At 46.4% G+C, this 8,506-nt stretch overlaps 1 non-coding gene across 1 annotated transcript; it reads right to left on the bottom strand.

Annotated features, from left to right (window-relative positions):
- Positions 1-7,115: 7,115 nt before the first annotated feature.
- LOC111814351 lies at positions 7,116-7,240 on the bottom strand. Its single transcript, XR_002819359.1, has one exon. It is a non-coding gene; the product is annotated as a small nucleolar RNA SNORA28 (small nucleolar RNA).
- Positions 7,241-8,506: the final 1,266 nt, after the last annotated feature.

Genomic DNA, 8,506 nt, shown 5'->3' with positions numbered 1-8,506 from the left:
GTAGAATGCTAAACTGAAGGAGGCAGAAAAGACTCACAGGTTCCAGGTTGCCTCCTCTGTGTCCCTTCAAGATAGATTTCAGTCTCAAAATCTTGAATCTTGAAAGTTTGGGCACACAGGTCACAGAGAAATCTGACAGTGCCATTCAAAGAATTGCTCTCTCCCCGCCTGGCTGGGCCAAAAGGCCCCCCAAGCAGGGTGTCGAACCTCCCATGTCTCTTGCCCACCCTCAGATGATGAGGCTGAGCACTCCCAAGCGCTCTGGAGGTCCCCTTTAGTACAAGGTAAAGGCGGCAGTGAGAGAAGGATAGGTTGTTCATTTTGTACTCAGTGAATCTCCTCCTAGAGGCCAAGCCCTCCGAGCCAGCCACATGCTAAGCATGTAGGTGGGCAGCTGAAGGGCTTCTGACCGTGGTCTTCATGTACCTTTGTGTCCCTGGAAGTAGAACTGGTTTAGGGATTCTTGGCCTGTGGTAGCGTCACAGAATGCTCTCGGGAGACACCTGCAGGACAGTAAGAGGTGCTAGCAATTGCACTGATTTTGGGTGAATTCATCTCAGCCAGATAGCCAGAACTTCCTCCAGTCTGTTCTGCACCCGAGCCACAGATGAGAGATCACACATCAGCCACTATGCTCGCTCATTCATTCATTCATTCATTCATTCATTCATTCATTCATTCAGTGTTTCACCTTTCCACTCCCTGGTAAAGGGTGCTTCCTCTCAGGCATCCACAGGCGAAGGTGACTGCTCCTACCCAGTGGCTGTCTCCCAAACCAGGGTACATGTTCAAGCTGGGTAATGGGGACCTAGGGTGCAGCCGTAGCTTTCCCCAAATGGTTCTAGTATCATCAGTCCTATGATTCTCCTATCATTAAAGCCAAGAAAGCATCTTCCCTCAGCCTAGCTTCTTGGTGTTGCTTTGTCTTCTTAAATGCAAAAGTGTATTTTGATAGCTTCCAGTATTTGTTGAGGTCCCTTAAATGGTCACTGATGTCTCCTCTTCAGGGAAAAATGACTCCATCTGACTCTGTCTCCAGTTAGCCTTGCCACGATTAACGACAGCACAAAGGATTCAGCCAGCATGAAGCGCAGTGGAAAGTTGCCTCATTAATAAAATGTATCATCACATGTTCTGAAAGTACCCCCTTCCAAGGGGGCTGCACTCATTAGGAATATTTTCATTCAGCATGAGGCAGTGGCAAGACGTCTGGCTGTCTGTGTGCAGAAGATCCCCAGCTGCCCAGCTTAAGACGCCTGTTGTAAGTCTTGGTGGCGAAGGCCTCCTAACAAAGGCCCGTAAATCCTGCTCTTGGTCTGACTCGAACTTCTCCACCAAACTTCCCATTGGCATCTTTCGCCGTATGCATGCATGCAACACTTCTCTAATTAAATGCAGGGTTCCCCTCAAATTTGGCACGGCAGTCTCGGAGGCTGGAAAACATTATTTTTTCAGACCAGGAAGGAAGGCAATGTTTGAAAGAGCTGCTTTTGTCTTTCAGAGTCTACCAGGGCTTCTATCTGCACCTGAGCATGGAAGAGAGGTTTTGGCTTCAGCCTGTCAGTTCTCAGGGCCTCTGATGTCCCCAAGGCCTTAAAATGATCAAACAATCTGTCAGCAACTCAGAGAATCAGCTGTGAGGTGTGTGCCTTTCTTTGTGTATGGCTGGGCCTTGGTGTAGGCTGTCTGGCCTCCCCAGGCTGGAGGCTGGGTACATTGGTAGTAAGTAGTGTGCAAAGCACGGTAGATAGTGTGTGAGGTGGGCATTAGGATGGACCCAAATCCCAAACCCAGCTCTGCCATTTATTGGCTGTGGATTGCAGTCATTCATTTAACTTTTAAGCCTCAGCCTTCCTCACTATAAAATGGGAATAATATCAGCCCTCTAGTAAAGCACTGAGTCCTGTGCAGAGTCTGTTCTTCTTAGATGTTAGGTATTATGATGAAGAATGATGTTACTGGTCTGTGGTTCCCACAGGACCCAAAGGTGCAATCCTAGAAGTTGGTTCTTCTTCCAGAGACTTTACTTCATATGTATTTTCTGAAACTTTCTCAGCAGAGGTAGTAAACGTGCCAGCTTTTTGACCTCAGAAAAGAGTCCCTGGCTAAGCTATGAGGGAGAAGAACCCACGTGGGGATCGGGCTGGTCTAGATTCCCACAGGCAAGTACTTTGTGTGAAGCAGAGTGTGTGAGCACTCACCCCTCTACCTGGACTGAGCACCAACTCCAAGAGAGCGCTTGTGTCTTTTTCTGGAAACAAGAAGGCTAAGAATTTTAAGAGTGTAGGTCAGCTGGTGATTCCAGAGCTCAGAATTCCTGTGGGCTCTGATTGACCTCCTGGTAAGATGTAATGAAGGTTAAAAAAAATTCTTAGAGATAAGGGTTCCCAGGTGGAGCATTTTGTTTCTCAAGCAGCGGGAGAGAAGGGGTGAGCAGCTAACCCCAATATAAGAAGATGGTGAAGCAACGCTGCCCTTTCTCCTCCTGAGGCGGCGTTCCTCCAGCTTTCTCCTTCGGACCCATTTCTTCCTTGTTCCTTGACTCACGTGTGTTTACGCAGAATGAAGTCTCCGTGATTCACCACAAGGTGGGAAATGAAGAAACCGAGCACAGAGACAAGCGCCCAGAGCCATGCGTGCCTGAAAGCCTCTGTCACCTGGGTGCCTTGGCCCGTCGGCTTCCCGGGGTCTCCTGAGGGAGGGAGGCAGCTGTGAAGAGCAGGGTAGCTGGCCTGCAGAGGACCAGAGCGCTGGGCACTCTGTCACTGCGCAGAGCTGCAGCCCCCTCCCGACACCCCATGCTCTGTCCACTGACCATATCATTTTTATGCAAAAAAGAAAAAGCAGTTAAAAACATTTGGAGACATCCACTCAGTGGACCAAAAATAGTGAAATCCAACCACAGGTCTCTGTAGCTCATGTACTGCATGGAAACTTGGTGTGATGAGTGTTCTTTGCTTATTGTAGGAGGAGAGTTTCAAGGCTGCAATAATTTTAAATGTACAATAAATGATGAACTTCGCAACTTAGCTGGCACAGGTAGCATGTGGCCATCAGAGTAACTCGCTGAGCAGAGGCCTTGGCAGATGGCACGGCTGTGGGCGACAGACCCAGGGCACGCTCCAGCAAGAGGGAGTCCTTTGGTCATTTAGGTGCAGGGGATGATACTGACTGACAATTCTCTTTCTTCAGAGGCAGTCTGTTCTTAGCAGATTCTGAAATTTTAAAAGCTTGGTATCAAAATGATCTGACTCCTAGGAGCCAGGTGCTCAATGTTCCTTTGGATTTGGAGGAAAGACATGCTTGGTGCTTCTTACTATTCACGTCTGACTTTTTAGAGTGGGCCATGCGCTGATTCTTATCCCCTGTTGGAATCAAGGAGTCCACACATCTAGGCAACACTGGGGAAGCCCCCCGGGCTCAGGATTCTGGGTTTAGTCTTTGTAGCGCCTCCACCCCAGGGAAAATGCTCACCACTAAACCATTTGCAAAAGCAGAACTGAAACTAGTTAGCAGTGTCAGATTTTAAGCGTGATGAATTCTCCAATAAATAATGCCACCCAAGCATCAAGTACACCCTTGACTACAATGGCCTAAAGCCCATAATGTCCAACATGGGCAAAACTATAGAGATAGATCAGAGATGCCACTGTGCAGAGTCTGGCTCCAAAGGAAGGGAAAGTCACAAGGAAGACTTCGTTTATCCTTGACTCCACCAGACTGACAGTGAAGTCCGTAGGACATTTCTTTTCTGCCTTTTCCCCTTTCTTTTCCCTCTCTCCCTGCCTCCCTCTCTCTTTCCTTCTTTTGTCAACTGGAACATTCCAGCTCAGCTGTTTATTTAGCTGAAATCAACTGGCTAATTGTCAGATTTTCTCTGCTTTGGAATAAATAGTTTTTACCTGAGCTACATGCTTATTCACGCAAGATAATAAGAAATATAGAAAGCCACAGAAGCATTTAGAAGACAAGCAAGTTATGGAATTGCCTATTAGGATATCCAATTTGAAATCATTTCCAAAAGGTTCCGCATTCTTTCCTTTGCACCCAGCTGCCTCCCCTCGGTAAAGCTTCCGCGCCATGAACAGCAGTGTGGATGTTTCCAAAAGGTCACGTCCACGAGGCTCCATGGAGCCTCAATTACTTTCTCCTGAAGGAAAAGAAGGGAGGGAAAAAAAAGGCACCAAGACATTCTGGGGACCTCTTAATTAGGTACAAAAAGGCAAGTGCAAATCTCAAGCTTTTCTTTAGAGACCAAGACGAAATTGCTCCCTGGACTACCTGTTGCTGCTGAAACTCAGAACGGCAGGTGGGAAGCGGGCTGAGAGCGAATAGGAGACTACGTTCCGTGGCACAAGTCTGTGGCCATGCCAGGGCCATTCCACGGAGCCACAAAACACATTCAGAAGATTTTTGTGACCAAATAGGAAGGAAAATGTTATTTTTGTGTCGCGGTAATGTACTTTTTTCCCCCCTGCCACTAATTATGCTATTTCAAGAAAATAATTGGAATTGGCTAGGAGAAATTAAGAATAGAAACTTGCAAATTATATAACCTAATGAATCTAACTTTTGGTAATGAACCTAGTTGCTACTTAGCACGCATCAGTGAAGCCTGCATTCAACAGAGGAGCCCTTCTAATTCTCTTAATTCAATGGAGTCATTTTTAATAATTCCTAATTAAGTCAGGCTCAGAAATGATAGTCTCCATGGCAATATTGATTTATTTTCTTTTCGTGTCTCTGCCAAACATTGGGGCTGTCAGGATCCAGAGGTGCAAAGGTGGACGCCATCAACAAAGATCCCAGAAACAAAGGGATAATGGGGTGGCTTCACCCAAAGCTCTTTCTCTCTGAAGTCCCAAGAATGAGGAGCTGTAAGTGGAGGGAGATGGAGGAGGGGGCGTGCCTGGCCACTGATTAGTTTTCAGCATGAGCTAACAATGATGAAAACACCCTGTGAGCAGAAAAATAGAAGCCATTAAGGTGCGGAACCAAGGCGGGAGAGCAAATGTTTTCGATGAGGGCAGAGCAGACAGTGCCCTCCCGCTCTCCCTCTCCAGCTCTCCCTCTCCAGCTCACCCTTCCGCTTGAAGGACCACCGGAGTTTGCCTCTGCAGAGAAAATGAGTCGGATGAGGACGAAGTATACAAGGGCCCAACTGGTCCACCGCCTCTCCATCGGGCCCTTTAATTGAGTGCACCACGGAGCGGGGGCTGTGTGCTGTCGCCATGGACAAGAGCCTCTCCGATTGCTCTCCAGCACTGAGAGTGCATCCGGCCTGCTCTTCCTGAGAATGTGGCTCTGCTCTGTAGAATCATTCTCCAAAGACCCCCCTCATCTGAGCCTTGACTTTGGGCCCTGATGGAAGTGAAGCCAACTCCAATGCACAGATTTGCAAAGCTGCGCTATTATTTTTAGAACACGTAGTAATGAAAACAGTAATACTTATAATAAAACTAATAGGCTCAATTAAAGTATGCCTTTAGAGATATAAACAGGAGTCAAACAGTGTATAAGCATCGTATTTTAAAAGTTCAATTAAGAATCTGCCTTTAAATGGGCTTGAAAAGAAATCCAGAGCCTGGTCAGGCCTCGCGCAGACATAGTATGTCTCAGAATGTCAAATTCTCACTCAAAATTGCATTAACTCTTGAAGATCTGCATGCGATTTAGGGTGTGTTCACCCCTAGGGCCTTCCAGCCAGTCTGATGTGTGCTAAGGGGCATACAGAGGCTTTGAAAATGCCTTAAAATAGTCAAAGCCCGCAATGCCTTGCAAATGAAATTGCCGAACCATCAGCTAGAGGGACAGGGGCCTCTGCTTGGGAGATGGATGTTGCATTTGCAAGGTGGGAATGGATCCCCCGCATTCAAACCCCTGCACAGCACCATGCAACTGTGCCCCAGCTAAGACTGAGTGCTGTGTGAGGAGAGTGCTGTGTCCAGGATGGGGGCCAGATGGACAGGCAGATCTGTCCCTAACACGCTCTGCCATTAACTAGCCAGCTGATTGCGACCAAATCCACGATGCATCTCAGAGCCTCTCTTCCTCTAGCAGTGGCGTGAAGACAGTCACCTCTCCTCTGCCTGCTTGGAAGGCTGCAGGAGAGCTCGAAGAACACGGACAATGCAGAGGCAGAAGGTAAAGCATGAAGCAGACTGAAAAATCAGAATGCCAGCCCTTTCTGTACCTGCTGTCTGGCTTGAATTCACTTAACCTAGCTGGGCCTCAGATACCTTAGTTACGAAATGAAGATAATAGTTATATCCGTCTCAGAGGATAGTCATGGCCATAAGATGAATTTATATTGAGTGCTTAGGGTAGTGCCTGGCGCATCATGACTGCTAACAAGTGTTTCCCATTAGTGCTATTATTAATGTTTCACCAAAAAGGAAAATAAACAAAATTTTTAAAGAGATTGTCCTTCTCTTTCTTAAAAAGAACTCAACTTCCTATCACAGTGCCATGGGGGCTTTACAGAACGTCCTAGGAGGCCCCTGAAATAAATCCTAAAAGACAAGATCATTAAGAAGCTTACCAATGCTCTAATTTTTAAAGCAAGATGCAACAATTTGAATGAGGGAATGAGAAAAAAAAAGATTTAAAAAGGAAGGGGAATCACGAATGTATTGTACTCAGGATATCTAAGATGATTGTACTACTCATTTCTATCAGCTTTTTGAAGGGATCAGTTAACGTTTCAAATTTTTATTTTGACAAATTTTACATGCTCATATCTGGTAATCTGAGCAACCGCATCAAAGACAACAATGTTCAGTATAGCAAGAATTGTTGAATACCTTTAAAAGGAAAGCAACATACAATATCTACAAAGTAGAAACAAACTAGATTTGACACTCAATAAGTGAAAGTCCAATGTCTAGTCTATGCAGATTCAGCAATAAACAAGCAGAGAAAATTCTTGTTTATTTAGAAGTCAACATTTGTTGAGTTTCTCTTTTGTCTTCTCTTTTTGTGTTTTGCCAACAGCTTTTTAAAGTCACAGTGTGTCAGGAACATGGAATAGGAAGGTTTGTTTTGGGAAACTGGTATGTGCATTGCCATATTGTGATTGCTTGTTGACTTTCATTTTTTATTTTCTTTTTCTTCACACTGCTTAGGTCTACATAATGTCTGTCTCACAGGGAGGAGAGTGCTGCAATAGGCTGAATTTCCTTGCTTTAGCAAGCTGAAACTGTGTCAGACTGTCTTAATAATCTGACACAGAGTGTTGCTTGGCATACTTGTTGAGTTTCAGTGACTGCATGTTGAGCCCTTGCTGAACACTGTTGGTGGTAAATCTACATGGAAGTGCCCCAGAGTCACAGCATGGCACACGACAATGATCATCAAGCAATATGCTACCCATGTGGAGGAGGGTTGGAAGGGCCGAGGAGCCCATGTGAGGAGCTGGTGTGTTCTCTGGGGCACAAATGATGAGAGTTGAGTAAAACTTGGAGCTTTGGGAAAAGCTTGGATGGGATGGAGAAGGGGCCAGCCCGTCTGGGTGGAGCGAGGAGCATGGAGCCAGGCAGTGCTGGGAAGGGTCCTAAACCTACGGGGAGAAGAAGCACAGGTGAGCAGCTGGGTGACTTTGAGGAGCCTTGAAAGCCATGCTCAGATGGTTTCCCCTCCAGAGACACTGCAGGCAAGGCTGGGAACCAGGCCGGAGGAAATTCACCTCTGAGGAAAAGGAGGCATGGAGGACCAGCTTAACAAGGGCAGCCATGTGAGCCCTACGCAATCTGACAGGGTTGGATTGGCTGCCTTTGACCCAAATCAAATTCCCTGATCTCTTGACTTGACACATGCCTGCATGAATTCTCATCTTCAGGTGAGAGATAGGAAAAAACAAAACCAAAACAGGCCAAGAAAGGACTTCTCCCTTTTGGCAACATTCATGAAATTATCTGATCTAGGAAATCCAAGGAATTGGAAAAGAACAGGTAGAGGTGTGAGGTCTGCCTCAGTGGAGAGAAATGGAGGAATGAAGAGTGGATCTGGAGCCCTTTCCATCCATCCCATGCATCACTGGGTTGAAGAAAATGGTGAAGAAGTCTTGATATGGCTTCCCAGGTAGTGAGATGTAGATAAAGCAGCATCTTCAGTGGGAGCAGCCTGGCTGGTAGAGACAGAGGTCATGGGAGAATTACCCCGTAGAGCTGGAGTATGAGTGCCCAGCATAAACCCTGGACTCTCCAGCTTGCACCAAATACATTTGCTGATGGAGAGGCCGATGGAGGGTGTATAAATTCCATAGAGTTATGCATTACTGAGCCCCAGTGGAAGGAGATTGAGAAAGTTGTCCCAAGTCTCAAGCATGCCCACAGGTGGCGGGGGACAGGCTTCTGTCCACCCCTGCTGCTGCTGCTTTAACTTTCATCTTAAGAAGCTATGGATGGCCAGACTACAAACAATCCCTGTTTTTCTATTCCAACCATCTTCTTGAAGTTTGGAAAAAGAGAAAATATTCTCCAGTGTACATAGAACACAGATTTCAAAA

Source organism: Octodon degus, unplaced genomic scaffold (genome assembly GCF_000260255.1).
Source record: "Octodon degus isolate 3935 unplaced genomic scaffold, OctDeg1.0 scaffold00296, whole genome shotgun sequence".
Taxonomy (NCBI): Eukaryota; Metazoa; Chordata; class Mammalia; order Rodentia; family Octodontidae; genus Octodon; species Octodon degus.
This window is presented reverse-complemented; position numbering and strand designations above follow the sequence as displayed.